We start from the raw sequence: 24,338 nt of genomic DNA, 5'->3' as shown, positions 1-24,338 counted from the left end.
TTTCCCATTCAACCGTTCTTCGTAGTTTATGATGTTCTCTTTATGAAGTTTTTGAAAATTCCAGCATGTTTGCCTTAGTTTCAAAGGTAGATATGCTTGATCAGCTCGGGAAATGTCTTTGTGGCATTCTCAGGCACCCCCCTGAGTTGGATTGAGCATTGTAAAAGCATTGATAGCTTGTGACAGAAATGTTCACTCTAGCTTCAAGTAGCTAAAGATGGAAGGCATTAGTATAGGGTTTCTTAACAATTGGACCATGTTAGTGAGGACTCTGTGGACAGACACACAAACTGGGTAGAACAGCTTACGGTAGGGACGCTTTCTGATGAATATTGCAAAGGTAAAAGGCAGATAGTAAAGGTAGTATAGGTACACATTCTGACTTCTTCTTTCCCATGGATCGAAATCCATTGCTCCCACACTCACACTGAATTTCCTGTAGCACTTAGGGTCAATGCTGCTTGCCATGTTCATCCTCCGTTAGAACTTAGTAGATGGTCAGTTTGCTGTATGATAAGTGCATTACAGTCACTGCACATAAGGGTTTATTGGACATATCCTATGTTGTCACGGACTACCCTTGTTTCACATTCCTCCGTTCATAGTTTATGATATCTTTTGAACATTTCCAGCATGTTTGCCTTAGTTTCAAAGGTAGATATGCTTGCTCAGCTCGAGAAATGGCTTTGCAGCATACTCGAGCACCCCCCAACTTGCATCCACAAACTGGAAGGAGTTGGATTTAGAATAGTGAGTGCACTAAAGGTGCATGAAACACATGTCTTCCTGAGCCTTGTGTGACTGTCATCAAAGCCATTAGTATAGGTGAACTGGGCATGCATTCTGGAATGTTTTTGAAGAAGGATTTGGAGATTTGACAGGTGGTAAAATATATTAAAAGTCATAATGTCCTGTGCAATATGAATGTGATGGGCCCTTGCATGGCGGCAGTATGTTTGTGTGAGTGCAAGTGATATGGTTGATTGAGCCCTTGGCTGGTGGTATGGAAGTTTTGTGTGTGGTGTGTGAATGACGTGTGAATGGACCATAAAGTGGTTGGTGACGTGATGTGGCTTTATGCCTCCGCTTCAGAATCTTTGGCTTCAATATTTATATACTTTCAGTATTTGTGCTTTGAAGCCAGTGTTTCTGGAGGTGCTAAAACCAATCAGTGTAAGTGGTGGATTAGCTTTATCAAGTTAAAGTTAGATTTATGTTTGTGTTGGGTTAATGGCCTTTTGTAAGATATTTTTTATGTCAAAATGGGTAGCAGGGGACTTTCTGCCCTAGCTCAATTATCACCTAGGCAAACCTTTATATTTTTGAGTAGTAGTCAAAGGGGGAAGTACAAGGGTGAATGACTTGCATGGCTCTCGCTGTTTTTTTTTACCCAATGTGCCCTGCTAGCCTCATATTTAGTTTAAAAAAGTAACATTTTGCATACATTTATGTGTGGAAAAGTGGTGGCATCGCCAGGCAGACACGCATTTCATACCACCCAGTGTCCCCCAATGTCTCCAAATAAAAATGGTACCTCACTTGTGTGAGAGGCCCAAGTACCCAGGATAGGCTAGGGCCCAAAACGTATTGAGGCGATTTCAAAATTGCCCATCACAAAACAACCTGGTTTTGCAAGGGGGGTCACCTCGGCTTTTGGCCTGGTGCTCGGCGGCCAGTTAGGGAAACCTATAAAACCCACACAATTCTGTAAAGTAGACACCCAGCGGGTTCCAGGAAGGTATGGCTTGGGTGGATCTCCCAATGTTTTCTTACCCAGAAATCGCTACAGACCTCATATTTAGTTGAAAAAAACACTTTTTCCACAAATTTTAATGTTGGACAGTTGTAGCATATTCGAGCAGACATGCATTTCCTACCACCCAGTGTTCCCCAAGGTCTCCCAATAAAAATGGTACCTCACTCGTGTGGGAGGCTCAAGTACCTGCGACAGGCTAGGACCCAAAATGTATTGAGGCGACTTCAAAATTGCCTATCACAAAAAGTTTTGGGCCGTTTCCTGTCGCGGGTACTTGGGCCTCCCACACAAGTGATGTACCATTTTTATTGGGAGACATTGGGGAACCCTGGGTGGTAGGAAATGCGTGCCTGCCCGGCGATGTCACCACTTTCCCCACACAAAAATGTGTGGAAAAAGTGTTTTTTTCAGCAAAATTTGAGGTTTGTAGGCGATTCTGGGTAAGAAAATGTTAGTGGATCCAGGCAAGCTATACTTCTCTCAAAGCCCCTGGGTGTCTAGTTTTCAGAAATGTGTAGGTTTTATAGGTTTCCCTAGCTGGCTGCCGAGCACCGGGCCAAAAACCAAGGTGACCCACTTGCAAAACCAGATTGTTTTGTGATAGCAAATTGTCGGGATTGAAAGCAGCGCAAGAACACGCAAGCGCCACTAACCTGACTCCGATGGCCAGCAGAGACGATAGACGATATTCCTCCCAACTCCGTACTGCACAAAACCCAACAATGGAATTATACCCACTATTCGAGCATGTACAGAAAGGGAGGTGGTTTGGCAACTGGGGATCTGGTGCTTCTGGTATCCTCTGGTCGATATACCCACGAGGTCACCGGTACTGTGACACTGCAGACAAAGGAGAAGACAGAGAGCAAGAATTTAATACCACAAGCTGTTACTGTCTGAACTCTTTTCCCCCCTGTTACTGAACTCACCAGCTTCTCAACCCAGTGTATCTGAGAATGAATCCAGAACATATACTCTGCACATTTATGGAGATGTTGCCAAAAGTACTGAGAAGTTAACTTCACTTCTCGACTTAAACACACCTCAGTTGGCCTAGGAGAGGTTTATGAGGGCTTTTCGTACTTGGCGTTAAGTGACACGCCCTGTAAGGACCACAATACTCCTTGTGGACGGACTAGCCCAGAATAACATTTATAGCAGTAAAGACTGATAGTGAGGATTGTAACCCCACGGTACATAAACTATAATGGAAGGTGCATCTGCACCAGTACTAAACAAATATTAGAAAACAACAAGAGAATAACGTAGTAGGCGAGCCCGCACTCCTCAAGTATACTTGCGCTGCAAGATACGGCTTGTAACAATGATTCCACAGGACTTCTGACCACGCAGGCTCTTCGTTGACGCAGACAACTAACAGCACTCTGACCAAGCTGGCTCTTCGTCGGCGCTGTTATCACAAATGACATCTGACCACGCTGGCTCTTCGTCGGCGTCGTCGCTTTACCAGAAATCTGACCACGCAGGCTCTTCGTCGGCGTCATCGCTTTACCAGAAATCTGACCACGCAGGCTCTTCGTCGGCGTAGACAAAAAATAACACAAACTCCAGCGAGGGAAAACCAAACTGCTAGCGAGAGAATCCGGAACAAGATTGACAAGCCCCGTTACGTTCCGGTGGAGTTTAAATAAGGTCCTCCCATTGTCTCAACCCCCAGCGCCGTATGGCCTTCTGGGACTTGTAGTATTTCCGTACGGGCGTTCAGTACGGAATCTTTTGCATCTGGCTATGTTGACGGTGGCGATCGCTACACCAATTTTTAAGTCGCCTCAAAAACGTTTTGGGCCCTAGCTTGTCGCGTGTACTTGGGCCTCCCACATAAGTGAGGTACCGTTTTTATCTTGAGATCTTGGGGAACACTGGGTGGTAGGAAATGCATGTCTTCCCAGTGATGTTACCACTTTCCCACACAAAAAAGTGTGGAAAAAGTGTTTTTTCCAGCTAAATTTGAGGATTTTCATGGGATTCTGGGTAAGAAAACGTTGGTGGATCCAGGCAAGCCATACCTCGCTGGAAGCCACTGGGGGTCTAGTTTTTAGAAATGTGTAGGTTTTACAGGTTTCCATAGCTGGCCGCCGAGCACCGGGCCAAAAACCAAGGTGATTCTCCTTGCAAAACCAGGTTGTTTTGTGATTGCAATTTTGATGTTGCCTCAATTCGATTTGGGCCCTGGCCTGTCGCGGGTACTTAGCCCCCCACACGAGTGAGATACCGTTTTTATTGGGAGACCTTGGGGAACACTGGGTGATAGGAAATGCATGTCTGCCCATCGATTCAACCACTTTCCCACACAAAAATGTGAGGAAAAAGTGTTTTTTCCAGCTAAATTTGAGGTTTGCAGGGGATTCTGGGTAATAAAACGTGGTGGATCGAGGCAAGCCATACCTCCCTGGAAGCCACTGGGTTTCTAGTTTTTAGAAATGTGTAGGTTTTATAGGTTTACATAGCTGGCCGCCGAGCACCGGGCCAAAAACCAAGATGAACCTCCTTGCAAAACCAGGTTGTTTTGTGATAGCCAATTTTGATGTCGCCTTAACTCGATTTGGGCCCTGGCCTGTCTCGGGTACTTGGCCCTCCCACACGAGTGAGGTACTGTTTTATTGGGATACTTTGGGGAATACGGGGTGGGTGGAATTTTGTGGATCCACGCAGATTCCAAAACTTTCAACCACAGAAATGTGAGAAAAATGTTTTTTTTTAAATGATTTTTTAGGTTTGCAAGGGATTCTGGGTAGCAAATCCTGGTGGAAGGCAGACAAAACACCCCATCCTGGATTCCCCTGAGAGTCTAGTTTTAAAAATTGTATAGGTTTGATAGGTTTCCCAAGGTTCAGGCAGAGCTAGGATTCAAAATCTACAGCTTGGCACTTAGTTGAAAAAGGAAAAATGTGGTGGGTACACATTGCGTTTTGGGCCATCTCCAGTTGCCGATACTTGGGCCTCACACACAAGTGAGGTACCATTTTTATCAGAAGACTTTGGGGAACACGGGGTGGGTGGAATTTTGTGGATCCACGCAGATTCAGAACTTTCCACCACATAAATGTGAGGAAAATGTTGTTTTTTAAAAACTTTTAGGCTTTAGGGATTCTGGGTAACAAAACCTGGTGAGAGGCAGACAAGACACCTCATTATGGATTTCCCTGGGTGTCTAGCTTTCAAAAATGTATAGGTTGGCTATGTTTTCATAGGTGCTGGCAGAGCTAAGGGTAACAAAGTACAACTAGGCAATTTGCCAAAAAAAGGGTTGTTTTTCACTGTGAAATTGTGGTCCAAGTTGCTTTTTGCGCCGTTTCCTTGTCGCGGACACTAGGCCTACCCACACAAGTGAGGTACCATTTTTCTCGGAAGACTTTGGGGAACACGGAGTGGGTGGAAATTTGTGGATGCACACAGCTTCCAGAACTCTCCACCACAGAAACGTTAGGAAAACGTGTTTTTTTCGGATAATTTTTTAGGTTTGCAAGGGACTCTGGGTAACTGATCCTGGTGAGAGCCAGTCAAGTCACTCCATCCTAGATTTCCCTTGGAGTCTAGTTTTCAAAAATTTATAGATTTGCTAGGTTTCCCTGGGTGTCAGCAGAGCAAGGGTTAAAAAACTACAGCTGGGCACTTTGCAAAAAAAGGATAATTTTTCATTGTGAAATTGTGGTGTGTTCACGTTGCATTTTCACCCGTTTCCTGTTGTGGGCACTATTGCTACCCACACAAGTAGGGTACCATTTTTATTGGGAGACTTAGGGTAATTCAGATTTGTAAATCAACTGTCTTTACCTATTGAATTTCGATACATTGCTTCCTTCCAATTGAAAGACAATGTGTAAAAAAAAAAGAAATGTTGAAAAATGACCAACAATTCTCATGCTAGTATGAGTATTCCCAGTTTCGGAAATGTGCAAATATCTCCTGTTTCTAAACTCTATATTTTGATCCCATTTCAAAACTACATAGGAGAATTTCATACCAAATTTTCCATGTATACATTTTCCCGGAATACTTGCTCTATACCCGGTACATAATAAAAAACCATTGCAAGACGCTGCTCAGATTTTGTCTCTGGGTTCGTCCGGTTCTTGGTGAACCTACAAGTCCTATATATCCCACAACCAGTAAGGTCCACTAGATGTAACGGTATATTGATCTGTCATATTTAAAAGAATTTACAGGTGAAAACGTTGACACAAAATGCGTTTTTTTCAACTAATTTTCAATTTTTCCAAAATGTAACTGTTACTTTCCATAAATAAACCTTGATGGATTTACACAAATGACCCCTTGCAGAATTCAGCATTTTGTCTACTTTCCGGAAATGTATAGCTTTTCAGGATCCAATATTGATTTAATACCCATTTCTACAATTAACTAGAAGGAGGTTGAAAGCACAAAAAATAGAAGAAATAGGCTATGTCCCAGAAAAATGCCAAAACCGTGTAAACATTTTTGAATTTCTGACAAAAGTCCATCATTCCTTAACAGCTGGAGAAATGGATATTTTAGCCCCACAAACCCTTTTTTGATACCATTTGCAGGGAAAAACCCAGACACATTCATATGTTGGACTTTTTTCCCATTTTTCCCCCAAACACCCAAAAAACAAAATGTTGCTGTATTTTGGCTGAAATCTGGGACCCCCTAGGGAATCCACAAACCCTGGGTATCTTTAGAATACCCATGATGTTGGAAGCATAGAACGCAAATTTGGCATGGATAATTTATGTGGTCAAAAAGTTACAGAGGCCTAATCACGAACTACTACAAATAGCCAAAAAAGGGCTCAGCACTGGGGGGGGGGGGGGGGGGGGGGAGGCACAGCAGTTAAGGGGTTAAATGGCAGACATGACAATGATTCTGCATAAATCTGGAATGATGGGGACTTATATAGTCTAAGATTGAGACGTTGGCACGTTCCGCTTTCCATGATGAAGTCAGGCCTACATAAAATGGAATTGGACCTAAGAGGCTTTACAACACTAATACTCAATCTTCCGAAATGTCAACTGACACGTTTTGAGGACAGGATCTTTATGACAGACTTGGGGATGGTTTTTCTTCCTCTATAAATAGGAGCATCTGAGAGCAGGGCTAAGTCTCAAGCCCTGGCTCGTCTCTGGTTGAAGGTCCAGTGTCAAATGGCTTCTTGCCTATATGTGGTGTTATGGGCCCGGAAATCATTTATTGCCTCTCCTGGTTGATTCATTGAAATATTGAAAACCTGCATCCACTGTCATCTCATTCTAGTGCCTCTGCTTCAATTTAGTAAATAGCTTAAAAAGCTTGAAGTGGAACAAGTACACAGTAAGACACACTACAATTGTGAGATATTTTTGACACATGCTATGTTGATCTCTAAGGCAGTGGTTCTTAACCTTTTAACTTCTGTGGATATTGACTTAATGATTACTGCAATCTGGGGACCCCTACTGAATAAGTATTGAAATCTGGGGGCCTTTACTGAGTGAATATTGGAATAGGAATTCAGTGACCCTGGCCTAAGCAATTTCAATGATTTGCACTACAAAACACAAAAATACAGAAACAAGCATTCATGAAGCTCATACATAAATTAGGAATTATTGACAACCAAGTATAAAAACAATCAAAATTTTAATTCAAATTTGAAGGTTGGAGCTTCTCCGGGATCGCTGTGGAGAACCAGGCCTCCGTGTAGCCACAGGTGATGCTGCCCCACCACCGGTAATTGAGTTTCGGCATACCTGAGCCTGGCTGTCACCGAAAATGAAGGTCCTGCTGGTGATCTTTCTCTCCCCTTCACGGCCGGCATTCTGCAGCTGGCGTTCATGGTGTCCTCTTCTCATTCAATGAGATGGCATGAATCTTACTGGCACCGAGGTGACTTACTTCGAAGACGCCGCTAACATCAATGGAGGCTGCTCGACAGAAGGGGCTCAGAGGTCAAAAGCAGGTAGTAGCAGGACTTTTCTCCACGGCGCTTCTAATGCAATTAATCAATATAAGTTGTGCTCAGGACACTTGAAGCTGCCTTGGGAGCAGTCTGAAAGATGTTTTATCTACTGCAAATCTTTTCACAAGAAAATATATTGCTCTGGAAACCAATGGAGGTGTGAGCGATTGCTCGAGAATGGGTTTTAAAATGACAAGTGACTTATTATACATCGCCCACCAGGGCACATCAAGCTGTGTTCAGGGGGAGTGTCAAATACACAGAGGTTCCAGTCGTCCCTCAACTCCCAAGCTCTCAGTAGATTCTTCACAAGAGACACTTTGGTCCATTTAACAAAACGGGCTTCCAGGCAACACGTTTACTAGGTACACTCCCACTAGCACACTGCGTACTGCAAGTATACTGCACCATGTAAGCCATCCTGGGAGGATGATATATCTCTTCTGGCAGGGCTGGGATGGTGTGAGGAGGCTGAGCAGCCCTACAGAAGATAAGCTGTGATTCTGGGCAAATCAATCAATCATCTTTATTTCAGTTTAAAAAACCATAAAAGATACACATACACATATGATAAAAACATTTCAAAATTACCTCAAGACCATTACATTACTATTGGGAATACATACCCAATGAAGACCTTTCAAGCAATTTAAAAAATAAATATATTTGAAAATGTTGTAAAACATTGAGGCGTTACATTGGATCAAATTCTGAATTAGAAAATAAGAAAAAAATGCAAAATGCACTATGTAATTAATATACTTTTCTTTAATGTAATACAGAATTAGTACAGTGTTGGTAATAAGTTCCATATGACAAACCTAAAGTGCAAGTGCAAGACAAAAAGTGCTTAGTATATTTTCACTAAAATGTTATGTCTTCCCTTTTCCTTATTAGACTCACACCAAATAAGTACCTGCTCACACTGATAACTACTGGTTGTGATGTATCTGATCTCAATATTCTTTCTGTCTCATTACAGGATCTTGTACCCAACAATCGACAGATGGGTTTGATCCATTTCCTTCTATATTTAATGTTGGCTGGGCAGAAGAATAATAGATGCAATTCAATTTCTTTTGCACCCATAGTACATAAATCACAGCACTCAGAACTTTCATTCTCATTTTTATGGGGCCAATTCAACGTGTTAGAATTTATCTGTAATACGCCGTAACAAAATTTAAGAAATAGAGATTTTGCCAACTGTGGCTGGACTTCATCTAAAAATAGCTCAAACCTCCAGGTTGGTTTCATTAGAAGAAACCGCAATGTCAATGTACCTGATGCTGAGCTATGCGATAAAGTATCTTGAATATCAGCCCAAAAAGTTTGTTTAACAATTTTTTGGAACCCCTAGCCAGTTCAGCCAGACATTCCCACAACTGTTTAAGACCTAATTTATGGATCCAACCATGGATATGTTTAAATCATACTAATCCTTTAATATTCTTACATTTTAAAATGTCCTTTAGTCCTTCTCTATGGTGGACAAGTTCTGCTGTAAACCACAAGCGACCCCAAAACAATAAGGGTCGTGGACGCACCAGGTAATCTATATGGCGTATATTAAGGCCCATTACTATTGGAGTTAGCAGTGTGCGCTTCAGAAGGCTCAATACCTTTCTAAAAAACGTATTCTCCTCCACCCTGAGAGTATTATTATTTGAAGGGCCCCATAGTTATGCCCCATAATACATGTCGATTGTGCCCTATATTTATAAACCTCAAGGGCAGGGGAAACCGCTTTAGATATAGAACTCTCAAGTTTTTTAATAATTGGTATGGAGTTTTGATATAGAATAGCCTTGCTCTTCTCCAGTTGTGACTTCCAAGTCATTTTAGTATCCAAGGAAATGCCTAAATAGCTAAAAGTATAATCATATTCCAATTTCTGATTTTTGACAGTTACATTATTTTTAAAAGATTTGTGTGGGTTTATTGCCATATACTTAGTTTTACTTGAGATTATTTTCAGGCCTTTAGACTCACAGTAAACCCCAAAGGTATCTAGTAAACTTTGTAAACCTTTGGGTGTTTGGGAAATTAAGATGGTATCATCAGCAAATAAAAGAGCCGGTATTAGCTCACCCCCCAATTTGGGAGAATCATGTTTGCAGCCCAACAGATATTCTGGAATGTCATCAACATATAACATATATTGTCGAAGAGGTGTGGAACAGCGGCCAGGGTGCCTGACTCCGGACCATGAGGTTCATGGTTCAATCCCCAGTCCTCATGCAACCGTATTATCTGCACGAGTATTTCTCCTGGCACCCCTTATTTTTTTCGGGATTTCCAAAGGAGATTTCTGGGGATGAGGTCAAAGGCGGCCTTTAGGTCAAATAAGGCGTGGCACAGCGGTAAGGGTGCCTGACTCCGGACAATGGGGTTCACAGTTCAATCCCTGGCACCGGCAGCAGGTTAGACCAGCACCATGTGACTCTGGGCAATAGCTAACTTAATCTTCCAGACAGCCCCCAGTGCCGGGACACCACTTCGGAGGTAGCTGTGCGCTTTACAAATGCTGGTATTTCATTTCAAGGTGGGGCCAGCACACCTTCCTGCCTTACACCCCTGCAAACCATAAAAGGATCAGTAAGTTGACCCCCTGGACTCCATCTAACGCTTGCAAAATTGTCCTCATGCAACCTTTTTATCTGCACGAGTATTTCTCCAGGTGCCGCTTATTTTTTAATGATTTCCAAAGGAGATTTCTGGAGATGAGGTCAAAGGCGGCCTTTGGGTCAACAAAGGCAATATACAAAGGCCGTTCTTGAGTATTGTGTATTTCACGTTCATGAAAAAAAAATCTAAAAACCTGGTCAATAGCACTCATTTTAGCTCTAAAACCGGCCTGATACCTTGATAAAATACTATTCTCCTCAATCCAATAATTCAGTTTGGTTAAAATGTGCTGCACATATATTTTCTGCAAAACATTTATTAAACTAATTGATTGGTAGTGTGAAGGGTCGTATTGGTTACCTTTTTAAAAAAAGTTGTAATTTCAGCTCCTTTCCATGATTTAGGTATAGCTTCACCTGCAGCCACTGAGTTACTGATGAAATTAATATAGGGGCCCCACACCTCTTTATCATGTTTCCACAGATGTCATGGAATCTTGTCTGGTCCTGGTGCCTTCCCTGGTTTAATTGCATCTATTGCTGCCAAAGTTTCTTTCAAACTAAAATGTAATGGGACTGAAGTAGCAGTAATTACATGTACTGGACTGAACTCTATGTCACAGTCGGCTATAGAATAAAGGTGTGAAAAATGGTTTACCCATGTATTTGTGTCCAAAAAGAGATCTTTAGTACATCTTCCCTTTGTATTGCCTTTAGCTATTAGGCACCAAATGCTTAGATGGTCTTTTGCTTTTGCTGCAGTAATTAGCTCTGTCCAAATATTATCATCCCAATGTTTCTTAGTTTGGCTTATTGACCTTTTATATGTGTCCCTTAGAGCCACAACATTTAGCTGTCAAAATAAGTTATTTTTTTGCATCATGGCCTTCTTTGTTATACCACAGATTACCTGAATTACTCACCCCTATTGCACCCTTTCTAAATTTCTTGGGGATCCTACTTATTATTGGGAATTCGAGGAAATAGTTCCTACAATAATATTGTAGATATGTTTCATAGCCACCTTGTTTCCCCCTATAGAAGGCCACTTTAAAGCTCAACGATTATTTGTCAATAATGGGTCTATTCCATCTTCAATATTGTCTCTAGCCCTCAAAATAGCTGGTTGGAAAAGATTGGCAGCTTTGCGCAACGCTCTATGGATAATGGTCACTCTCAGATCTATCATCGATTTTCAAATGACAAAGAATGGACCATAGTGCGATAGATACCAATATTTAATTTATGCAACTTTTAGAGTTACCCTTTTTGAATGTGGAAGCGTTACGACTATCAGAAGGCAACCTACCATTACAAGTTCAAAGACCATGTCCCGAAACCAATCTTGACAACTGCGCAACTGCTGTAGTACAAGATACTACTGGACTGTTATCTAACAGAGGAATGTTATTTACCACAACTACAAAGATATTTGTAAATCCTGCCACTGGTTCAGATTTGCAGTTAAAGTCTACTCCCACAATTACCTCAAGCCCTAGAGTAAATAGAGGCATAAAATGATCTAACTGTTCAATAACCTCAGACTCCTTGCTCGCTATGCTGGGTCTACTATACATATTTTTTTATGATATATAAATCTATTTTCTTAGGTATTGAAATTTTTATCCCCGGAATATCCTGGTTTGAAAATTCCAATTGTTTTATATCTATAACTAGGGTATCTTTTACCCAAATATCGAGGCCCCTTGAGGGTATACCTCAGGCCAAGGGGATAGCAGCTGCCCTATACATTTTATATACTACTTTATTGGGTATTTCCAACATCCACGCTTCTTGGAGTAAGATTATTTCATTTTGGCCAATATACTCCTGCCACATTTCATCCCTCTGATTTCTTTTGAGCCCTGCAATGTTCAACAAAATTAATCTTTAATCAGTTTGGCATTTTTCCATAATGAATTTGCCAAGTAGTCCTTTTGCTTTTCCCGGGATTGGTGCAGGTTAGACCAGCACCAATCCCATCTCAACTACATCATAAGTGTGTATATAATCATTGCAAGCATCACTTCCATTATTCTGCAATGAATGAGCAGCATCCACCATTGTCCTATTTCCCTCAAGTATAGACATAACTGATGTGTTTATAGTGTCATGCAATATACCTGTATCCCCAACAAAAGTAAATTCCTCATTTCGAATACTAGTCTCTATTTCTCCATTCACCATAACAGTATCACTTACATTTAGGTCTTTAACAATTGCCATAGAATTCAAGACCAAAGTCCTCTCGGTAAATGTCGCCTCTTGATGTAATCCAGATAATTGCAAGTCCTGCTCATCCAGGTCTGAAAGAACCTGGAACTTGTTAGACATTAAGATTGGATTAGGTCTTTTTGCAAAGGGGTCAATCTGTGGTTTGTAAAAGTATCCCAAAGGAAGTACACAGCTAGTATTGGATTTTAGATTTGCCACGGAATAGTTCAATATATGATTAGCCAACTGTGCTCTGCGAAAATTATTCACTACACTGTAACCCTTAATGCACTTACTAGATTGGCCTAACCACCCCACTCTTTTTGTATGTAAAGGGTGAAACCCTTTATTCTTTATCAACCAGTGTACGGTCTTGTTTGGTAGATCACTTCAAGTCTCTCTTTGCTCCTCCCTAAGGGCGGGAACCCTGGCCAAAATCACAACATAAGAACAGAAGGCTGGGGGTAGGTTAAGCACATCTGTATTACATTTTGGACGATTATTACTTAAATAAGCTCTCACATACTTGTGTGTGGTACTTACTGTGGTTCCTACATCTAAACATGTTTTTTGTTTTTGGGTGCCTGCTATCTTTAGTCTGTTACATACATCATGTGTTACTCCTTTCATATCATTTGCGGTAGTATTGATAGAACATTCACCTCTGCCTTCTCTATATAGAGTTACAGAAGAATCACTATATGCTAATGTTCTTAAATCTATTGTATCAACACCATTCACCTGTCTATCCTCCTTAGGCAATGTCCACCTGATTCAGTTTTTCCCATAATTGTGCAAGTTTTTTTTCACCTAAATCGTGGACACGGGATATTATCCCTCTTAGTACTTTATCTTCAGTAATTACATCTGTCGCATTGGTTTCAGTAATAGTATCTACGATATTTATGTCCCTTTAGACAGGCATCAATAATACCGCCTCAGTTTGCGTACCAACAGAAATACACCTCAGGATGTCACTCCTCCCATTGTTTACACTGTTATTGCAATTAATCACTTGAAGTCCGTTTGAAACCTTTTTATTTTTTCCAACAGTTTCCCGTTTCTGTTTCATCACAGGTTCTACCACCGGCTTCTTAATGTCAGAGATCTTAGAGGTTTGTGACCTAGTTGTTGAATCTGGTATCAGAGATGTGAATGAGGGTTAGGGAGTTGGTGATACATTAATGGGATCCACGGCCAAGGATAATTGTGCAGAATACCCCAATATAGTCATGGGAATACCCAATGATAATCATTTAGGTAAGGTAGCTGGATCCAAAGAGAGACACCGCTCAGTTAGCTCTATTTCATGAGTCAATAATGATTCTGCTATAACCAAGAATGCGTCTAGAGTTCCTGCCACTCCCCTATGTTTATCCATTTTAGTTGGGTCTTTGCTTTGCAAACCAAGGGGATAGTAAAATATGAACTTCACAGTACCTTTTTCACAATGTGAAAGAGTTTGGGTTGCACCTCTTGAAAACCAGATTTTAGGGGGGTAGCCCGGGCCAGCCTCCTCCGATTCCTGGAAGGCTCAGACAGGCCCACCCTTGGTATGGGCTTCATCCGGCCATGCCCTTGCACGTCCCGTGATGCAGGAGCCGCAAGTGAATTTGTATACCTCTGGACACACACAGCAACATTGGCGCCTCCTGGAGCACACGGCAGGGCTTGCTAGGGGTTAAAGTCTCCTCTAGATACCGGCAGGATCAGTGACAAGATTACGGCAAAGCAGCTCCTGCAAATCGGGTACCGCGAGTCAATTTGTATGCCTCAGGGCACACAGAGCAGCGTTGGTGCCTCCTGGCACACAAGGGGTGCTTTCTGGGGGTTGAAGCCCTCTCTAGATACCAGCAAGATCAGTGGAAAGATTGCCGTACAGCAGTTCCCACGATGCGGGTGCCGCAAGTGAATTTGTACGCCTCCAGGTGAACCACAGCTGCAGTAGCACCTCCTGGAACTCACGCAAGCCTTGCTGGGAGTTGAAGTCCCCTCTAGATTATTATTATTATTATTATTGAATTTTGTACCGCGCACGGTTACCATGAGGCATCCCAGCGCTTATAGAAACCAAGAGCAGGCTACTAATAAAAAACAGAGAAGCTACAGTTATTCTGGGAACAGATACGTTTTCAGATGTTTCCGGAATCTGAGAAGGTTTGGTTCGGACCGCAGCGAGAATGGGAGGGAGTTCCAGGCGAGCGCTGTATGGATAGAAAAACTCCTGCCCCCTAAGCGGGCTCTCCTGATTCTCTTAGTCTGAAGGAAATGTTTATTGTCAGAGCGTAAGGCTCTTGTAGACTTATAAGGGCGAATCATGCCCTTCAGAATAGCTGGTCCTTTCCCCTGTATGCTCTTGTGAGCGATGCACAGGGCCTTAAAGGTAACTCTCTCTTTAACAGGGAGCCAATGGAGTGCTTTTAAAGCAGGCCTGGCTGACTGCCTGGCCGGAACATTCCGCAACAGCCTTGCTGCTGCGTTCTGCACTTGTTGCAGGATCTTAAATGTTGACTCTGGTGCTTCAAGAAAGAGCACGTTACTGTAGTCCAGGCGTGAGATGATTAATCCTTGGACTAACAGCTTCCGGGAGAGTTCTGGTAACAGGGGGAGAACCTTACGGGCCGACCGGAGCATTCCATAACAAACGCCCGCGATCTTCTTGGCGTGTGTCCTAAAGGACAAGTCCGGCTCCAGCCAGACCCCCAGGCTCTTGATCTCTTTTTTTGGGTCAGGCGGGGTGCCCATGCAGTTGGGCCAGCTGCTTGGCGAGAGGGCAAAACTTGAATGACCCAAGATCATCAGCTCAGTTTTTGAGCCATTCAGTTTGAGCGATGACCTGGACATCCAATCAAACACATCTCTCAAGCAAGCATGGAGTGTCTCTGGCTGTTTCTCCAGCTGTGTAAGACTCACCACTAGCTGGGTGTCATCCGCATAGCTTATGGTCTTAAAGCCAAACGGAGACACCACACCCTCCAAGGGTGCCATATACACGTTAAATAACGTGGGGCTAAGGGATGAGCCCTGTGGCACCCCGCAGTGGAGTGGGAGGGGAGGGGATTTTGCATTTCCTTCCCAAACCTCGAAGGTACGCCCCTCCAAAAAGGAGGCCAACCATTCCAGGGCCACTCCTGTGACACCCGACTCAGCTAGACGTTGTATCAGCACCCCATGGTTGACGGTATCGAAGGCCGCACTGAGGTCCAGGAGGATCACTGCCACTGATCCCCCTGCATCCAAAGTGTTTCTGGCCTCCTCTACCACTGCTAGCAGAGCCGTGTCCGTACCATGGCCTGGTCGAAATCCCGTCTGGGAGTCCCTCAACCGGCCATTCTCCTCAAGAAAGTTTGATAACCGATGGTTCGCCAGCCTCTCGGCAATCTTACTCACTCCTGGTAGTAAGGAGATGTTCTGCAGGTCCAAGCCCGGCTTCTTCAGAAGGGCTTTGACAACCGCACTTTTCCAGTCAGGCGGCACTGTCCCCTGAGTGAACGAGAGATTGATCAGATTGGTCAGGGGCTCTCCTATCACCAGGGCGGCCTGCTTAAGGTACCGCATCGGGACAGGGTCCCGAGGTGAGCCACTTTTCATGCTCCCGAGGACCTTCAGTACTTCACCTGTAGATACAGGGCCAAATGACGTCAGTCGATTTTCCGACATGCTGAAGTCCTCAGAAGGGGGCGATGTTCCCAAGACCGAGGGGAGAGAACTAATAATAATGTCGATTTTGTTTTTGAAGTAGGTGGCTAATTCCAGACATTTTTCCTGTGGTCTATCATAGACAGGAGTAGGCTCAGGTGGTTTAAGAAGCTCCTTCATCACTAAGAAAGCTTCCCTGGATGAGGACACAGCATGGTTTACTCTCTCCCCATAGAAGGAGGCCTTAGCAGTACGTATAGCACGTTTGTATATTCTAAGTTCGATGCGATATTTTTCCCTGCTATCTATCTCTGGGCACCTTCTCCATAATCTCTCCGCGCGTTTGCAGTTCTGTCTCAAGGTTCTGAGCTCTGGGGTATACCAAGGGGCAGACCCCATTCTCTTGTCCCTAATGAGCATCTTCTTGAGGGGAAGCAGATGGTCCAGTGCATTGGTCAACCAGTTCCTCACTATAACATCTGCAGTCACCGGGTCACAGCCCTTCTCAGGCTGAGTGTCCTCCAGACGGGCATTCCAAGTGTCTACCGGGAGCCTTGACCATGCCCTATCTATTCTAAATTCCCTGAGTGGGAGCGTGTCATCACACTTAATCTCCCAGTTAGCCATGATCAGTGAGTGGTCAGACCAAGGAAGAGCGAGGGGAGGCATGGCGGATATACCCGTCATGTTCGAAAAGATGGGGTCAAGAAGATGACCTTTGACATGGGTGGCCCCAGTATTTATCAGTTTCATCTGCAGGGCGCTCAGCTCGCTCGACAAATTGGTAGCCCTAGGGTCAATTTCTTCATCGAAATGGCAATTGAGATCTCCTAGCAAGATGAAGTTGGATGCGGCCGCAGCCAGCAGAGTAGTAGTTTCCATTAGTGACGATGTAAAATCACCCATGTTTCCAGGGGGCCGGTAGACTAGGAGGCCTGTCAACGTGTAGGTAGGGGAAAATTGAAGCGAGAATTGGCAGCTCTCACAGTCCTTGACCCCTGCCTCACGTGCCTTACAACTCAGTGACTCCCTGTATAAAATGGCCAGACCCCCCCCTCTCCCTGTGCCTCTGTCAAGATGGTAGATCAGATATCCCGGCGCCAGCGCTATCACCGCATCCGGACCCGAGGTGTCAGATAGCCAAGTCTCAGTAAGAAACAAGGCATCAACCTTGTGGTCCAGTAGTAGGGAGTTAATCTCTGTAGCGTGGCAGGGGAGTGATCTGCAGTTAGGCAGGGCAAACCGACACAAGGTAGTGGGGATGGCATCTTCTACATCCAGGTGGCAAACTCTACATCCCCTAAAGCGCTTTCCGTCTTTGGCAACATAGCAGCATTTGTCGTATTTCGGTGTTCGGTAGGATAGGAGCTCATCCTTCGTATACCTGATCGTGATGGAGTGCTGGGGACTCACATCGGGCATAGCTACTGGCCCCGGACCCGGTTGGGCCCGGACGGGCACAGACGGGCTTAACTCTGGCAAAACTCCGGCGCTAGTCCGGCGCGTCCGCTGCTCGCGTCCGCTGCGCGGAGCCATAAGGGACTATTTATATAGGGCGACTAGACCGCTCGGCGAATGTGCCCCCACCTAAGATGGCCGCCAAAACTGGATCGAGCCCGGGGCCGGTCTAAACCCAGAACCCAGGGATCAAGGACAGATGGAAATGATTTATCTGCCTAACAAGGGTAGGAGCGTTTCAGAAAAACAATTTTAAAAGTGATTTTAAAAGTCCGTTTTTTTCGTCCTAAAAAGTAGTTCTAAATGCAGGGGGGATCGGACACAAGGGATAAATCAAGTGCAATTCTTTTATCAAATAAAAGCAGCAACTGAGCGCTCGACTAGCAGCCTCTCAGTAGTTCTTAATCCCCGGTCTGGTCACTAAGCCCTCCTTTTATAGGGCGACTAGACCGCTCGGCGAATGTGCCCCCACCTAAGATGGCCACCAAAACTGGATCGAGCCCGGGGCCGGTCTAAACCCAGCACCCAGGGATCAGGGACAGATGGAAATGATTTATCTGCCTAACGAGGGTAGGAGCGTTTCAGAAAAACAATTTTAAAAGTGATTTTAAAAGTCCGTTTTTTTCGTCCTAAAAAGTAGTTCTAAATGCAGGGGGGATCGGACACAAGGGATAAATCAAGTGCAATTCTTTATCAAATAAAAGCAGCAACTGAGCGCTCGACTGAGATACTGACAGAATCAGTGGCAAGATTGTGGCAAAGGGGCACCTCACCTAAACTCCCTGTGCATACCAAAAACATGAATGTGTCATTGACGTAACTTGTGCTCATGCAAAGTGCTCCAATACCTTCGAAGCGAGTTTGCGCTATATAAAACTGCAACAAAAAAAAACAGTGACAACGTAACACAAATTCTCATTCATCACCATCACATTCTATTGAGGTGAACTAAAACATGCTTTACGAATACAAGACTTGCTAATTTAATTTTGTTTTAATTAATTGTTGTCCGTTCTTGATTAAGCAGCTCAGTTGATTTCACCTTTTCACTAGGGAATGGTCACTACACGCACACATTGACCAATGTACACAGTGACGTCAGGGTACGACTATGTTTCATTTTTACATATGTGATAATATCAGTTATGGGGCTTAGCATTCAACAGTGCAGCAGGAGTAGTGGCACCAACGCCCAGAGGTGTCAGCAGCCCATTGCACCCCAATCGTGGCTTTCTTTTACTACCCACCAGAGGGGCAAAAGCACCCATGCTCCCCTTGCTACTTTGCAGTATTAATGATTTGCAGCATGCTCAGGCCTGCACCATACTACTAGTTGGTGAGAAAAATGAAAAACCCTTTACCCTCAGAATGAGCTATATTGAGACACACTATCTTCTACACACAATCCTTCTAACACAAATGCCCCATACACACAACTCTCGCCCACCTGAATGCACATATGCACATAGCCTTTCACACATGCAAGCACAGATACACACATTACCTTGCTATATACAAACTCAGGCACACATACACAAGCTCCATATATGAGCACACAAACACAATCTCCCTATCTACACACATGCATTCAAACACAGACGCAAACTCCATATACATATACAAACACACACAACTCCCCACAGAGACACCTAAGCAAACCAAACGCACACAACCTTTCTGTAGACACCTAGGCAAAAATTCAAGCACACACACACTCAAACCACGTGCATACCCCAACACATATATAAACTATTTCCCAAACACTGAAGCCCACACACAAGCACACTCAATCACTTTAAGCGGTTTTGATTTACTTCCGGCTGCACCGGCTCTCTCTTCATTGAGCCTTTCCTTATACAGCAGAGCAGCCAGGAGGAACCTGCCTGCTGAATGGGTTCTCTGCTGTAACCTTCTTGCCTCACCGCCCCAGTTGCAGCTAATATACAAAAAAGTGTTCACATGTACCATTTCAAATTACAGTTAGGAATCCCAAAATTTGCCCTAATCTTGGCTCTAGCATTTTTTTAAAGATTTTTATTTTAACATAGAACTTTAAGCAAATTGCAAATCCCATTTGATTTTGTTATAAAGTCTATAGAAAGTCTGAGGAAGAATCCAGCTAAGTAGCTATAAATACTGCAGTAGGTATGATTTGTAAGAAGCTAACTGCTTTCTAATTAGTTGTTGTTTTGCTTGAAAGCCGGAGGGTTAAATCCGTTCCGCTTGGGGATTTTGCGCATTTTCATCAATTTTGCGATCCCCAAATCTCGCAAAATTGACAAAAAATTCGAAAATCCGCTCGCAGGTGAATTTTTGGCCAGTTGAGTAGAGGTATCGCACAAACCGGTGACATCTTCTTGGATCAATATGAAGGGCAGGGTTCATTCTGACCCGATGCTCTTGTCACAAAAATTAAACCTCAACAGGAAGCACTTACATTTATAAATAAAGCAGGTGCCCGAGTTGAAGCTCAAATTCAGTAACGCATTTATCAGCCCGAAAAACAATCGTTGTGAGCTTTGTCGAGGCTGGGCAGGTGTGGTTTCTCCCCATATCTACTGTAGAAAATTATCTGGGATGCTGGATGGAGGCCTTTGAATCCTTGACTTTCACAAGCGCAATCCCCATGCAGTTCCTGTGACCAGGAGCTTCTTTCTCCCCATCAGGTACTCTGATAGATCTCTGACCTTTTATACAGACAAGAGGCATGTGAACTCGCATAAAAGTCCCACCCGTTTTGCCCCTACCACACACTCGCGGTGTGCACCGTCTAACCGCCATTTACCCACTATGATGGGCAGCTCACTCAAGAGACCCCTGCCCCCTATGGCCGGGATGCCCGCCACCCCCTCCCAACACCAAATCCCCAAGGGGAGGAGACAGACACAGATTTGAGCTTTTGGAAGGCGGGGGGGAGTTACCCCCCCGGCCGTATTTATATGTGTCCCTCCTTGAGGCCGACCATAGCTTGTGCAATAGAGCATGAGAAGGGGCGAGCCATCGGTATTACTCTCAAGGCAAAGTGAAGCTGACCCACTGTTTGTTATAACTGGTGCAGGGTCACTTTTTCTTTGCCCAGGCATTGTGTTAAGGAAGCCCTGAACTTGGCCACCTTCTCAATTGGCAAACGGAAGCATCCTTCCACTGAATCAAGCTCAATTCCCAGAAACTCCAGTGAAGTAGATGGCCCCACCGTCTTACCTGGTGCCAATGGGACTCCAAACTCTCGCATGAGGATGCAAAAGTCCTGCAGCCTGTGCACATTTCGCATTGCCAGACGGCCCTAAGAACAGGAAGTCATCTAGATAGTGCACTACTTGTCTATGCCGACAGATTGTGAATGAGTCTATACTCTCCTGGGTCTTTCTTCGGAACTACTCCTAGAGGTGAACACACGAAGTCCGCCACCGGCGGGCATGGAAAAGGCCCCGCTACCTGCCCCAAGCCGACTTCTTTGGAAATTTTCCTAGCTGCCACAGCTGGGTTGTGTCGGACAGATTGCTGATTTTTACAAAAGGAGCTCCCCCGAAAATACCCCGCCGGGATGTTGAAGCCATATAGGAAACCATTCCTCAAAATCCCGGATGATACATGATCAGGGTATTTGTTCAACCAGGGAGTTAAAGCCATGATGTCGACGGGAGAAGATGATTGCTTCCCAAGCAGCACCTCACTCTTGCTTGGACCCCCCCTTTCCTCCCGAACCACCGCTCTTGGATCTACAGCTACTCTCCGGGTATGAGGAGTTCCCACAGCCCGCACACGCATGCTGGAACCTACATGTTCCCTGGGGCCTGTTACAGTTGCCTCTGTTGAAACCCCAACAAACCCCGCGCTTGCCCCCATTTCCACCGGTCTTGGGCTGTGATTCCCCTCCAGCACTTCCTCGAAAGGGCTGTGCAGGCTGTTGGTGAACTGTCCCAGGCCCGCTCCCGCCCGGCGAGGACGTACCTGCCGATCCAGGCAAGAGCTGCTTGTGCCACTATACCGTGTCGAGGCAATCCCATGTCAAAGCCGCATCAAATTCTTTAGACTTTCAGAATTGCATGTCATATCCTTTCCACTCATTCCCCCCGTACATGTTATAAAAATCCATGATCCTATTCTGGTAACAGGATAGCTTGGGCAACACTTCAGGCTTACGTTCCCCCATTACTGCCGTAAATATAGAGAAGGCCTTCACCCAGTTCGCTACGGTCTCGTTGACCCTAAATTCCGCCATCTTGGCCCGCCATACGCTGGGGTGCCATAAATCTTTCTGGGTCTTTGCATATTCCATCTCACGTTGGTCGATCAATAATGAAAACATATTAACATACTTGTCCCCCCATATCATTTCCTTTGTGGCCGCTGGGATGTGCTGGGCCACCCTCTCGCGCCTTGAAGGCACTGAACTTTCCACCACCATTGGCAATGGGTTCTTACCGGGTTCAACTGCCGTGTCTGCTGTCTTTTCCCGGCCAACCGTAGTTACTCCTGGTGCCAACAGTGGGGAAACAGAAGGAACATTCGCCGTCCCGGCTTCTCTCGACTGCCGTAACTGCTCGATAATTAATCTAGCTTCCTCGGCCGGATCCCCCGCAGCCACTGCCCCCCTGCTTTCTTTTTAAGGCAGGGCAACACTGCCGCTAACTGGAGGGCCAGTTCTGGGGGCATTTGATCATCATTAACCGGGGTAATTACCACAGGGATTGGTAAACCTATATCCGGACTCGGTACCGGGCTGTCCGCCGGTGTGAAGGGGGCAGCTGGGGGCACCTCCGGAACAGGATCTTCCCCGGAAACCACCCTCCTATTACTACGTTTCCCCCTACCCTCTGGGCTGACTGCCGGCAAGGCCGGGCCTATTACCTTCTTAGGACGGCCCGAGGGGTTGTTCTGGGCCGCTAACTGCATCTTAACCCCGGCCAAACCTCGACCGATCGAATCTACTTTACCCAGTTTTCGGTCCATGATCGCCATTCGGTACGACAAGGTGCGCAGTACCTTCTCGAGCTCGGAGCTCTTTCCCGCTTTTTTGCCGGCCATAGTTTTGTTTACTCCGCTCTAGTCGATCGACGAGGTCCCAGACCCTTCACACCCCTGGTCCTGAAAGAGAAACAACAAGATTACAAGTTCTCAAAATTGCCGCTTGTTCCGTCGAGGGCTCACGAGCAACGAGTGGTGCAGCCTTCAGAGCACTGCAACAAGAGGACGCTTCTTTGGATTCCCGCTCTATTTATCCATCTGCGGGAGGGCGGGGACCCTCCTCAGGTACGCCCACAATGGTTTCCAGGGGGGATCGGGGCACCCATCCATACGTTCGGGGGACTGAGTGGTCTTCCCTTTCCATTCGGCGCGATGGCATAGTAACACACACATGGTCACTGGAGACAACTCTCATGGCACTTTACGCAGCTGTAGTGTAGGAAAAACACCACAAATTTACCAACAAGGTATCCCTTACTGATTAGCCAGTAGGAAATACTCCAGTAATATATTTCTGCAAATCCGCGAGTTCGCAGATTTTTGGGGGATTTCGCACGAATTTGCGGAACGCAGGTCCGCAAAATTCGGCCATCCTTAATCCAATTGCTGCAAAGGGAAATACAAATAAAATGCACATGTACCAAGAGAGTGTGCTCGCTTTTTGTCACGCTGCTCTGAAGCATACACACACTATAGTTACTGTTTCAATGCATCTTGTTAATCGTATTTCAGGTTTAGGCTGCTCAGGCACGGAAAGGGCCTTGTTGCTTGTTGGCAATACTTTATTGTCAACTGGATGTCTCGTGTCAGTTCAATTTCTCCTTTCCTCCTGCATTTATCTCTTTATGAGGGGTGGGCGGAATTTGCGTAGTTGCGCTCTGCAAAGATCTGCAAAATGGTAAAAAATCTCTGCGAGCACGCAAAAGTTACCCAAACACACGGAATTGCTTGTTCGGACTATTCACAATGCTTTTATCCTGTTCGCCAAAGCTGTTTGAGTGCGCGGGGAGAAATATCTCGCGAACACGCATTTTGAAAGCGCAAACAAGCAAAAAATTGCGGATCTCATTATCTGTGGCAATTCCACATTCTCTGCCGAATGCAAAATTACCCAAAATCCATTAGCGGAACAGAATTGACCACCCAGGCTCACTCTTTAATTGAACACCAGTATTGATTTTTATACCATACATCCTTTTTTGGCCAATTCAGTTCTATTGGCACAGTAATTGGTTAGGTAACATTACAACTCTACTACCTACGGACGTATTCTCGATTTAGGCATTTTGTCGGCTGCACCAATTGTCACACAATTAAACATTTTACGCATTTGTAAAATATTTCATCATCTGCTGCATAATCTGAAGATGTGAATCGTTTCTAGCTCAAACGTTTCAAATGTTCCCAAAAATGCGGCTTCACGTGTTACAGCGTGGTGGAAGGCCATGAGCAAAGCTGGAATGGTCATGTGTTACTTATTGCTAAATATGGTTGTTAAATTGTAATAATAGTGCACACACCTCTCTTCTTTCTGTACCTGTCTTGCCTCTTTCTGCATTTCTCTTCTGTCTTTCTGTACCTTTCTTCGTCTTACTGCACCTCACTGTCTTCTTTCTGCATTTCACCTGCCCCTTTCTGCATTTCTCTTGCCCCTTTCTGTACCCCTCTTGCTTCTTTGTACACATCTGTTGGTTTTTTATGCATGTCTCTTGCCTATTTCTGTAGTTCTCTT

Source organism: Lissotriton vulgaris, chromosome 6 (genome assembly GCF_964263255.1).
Source record: "Lissotriton vulgaris chromosome 6, aLisVul1.2, whole genome shotgun sequence".
NCBI lineage: Eukaryota > Metazoa > Chordata > Amphibia > Caudata > Salamandridae > Lissotriton > Lissotriton vulgaris.
Note: the sequence above shows the minus strand (reverse complement) of the source record.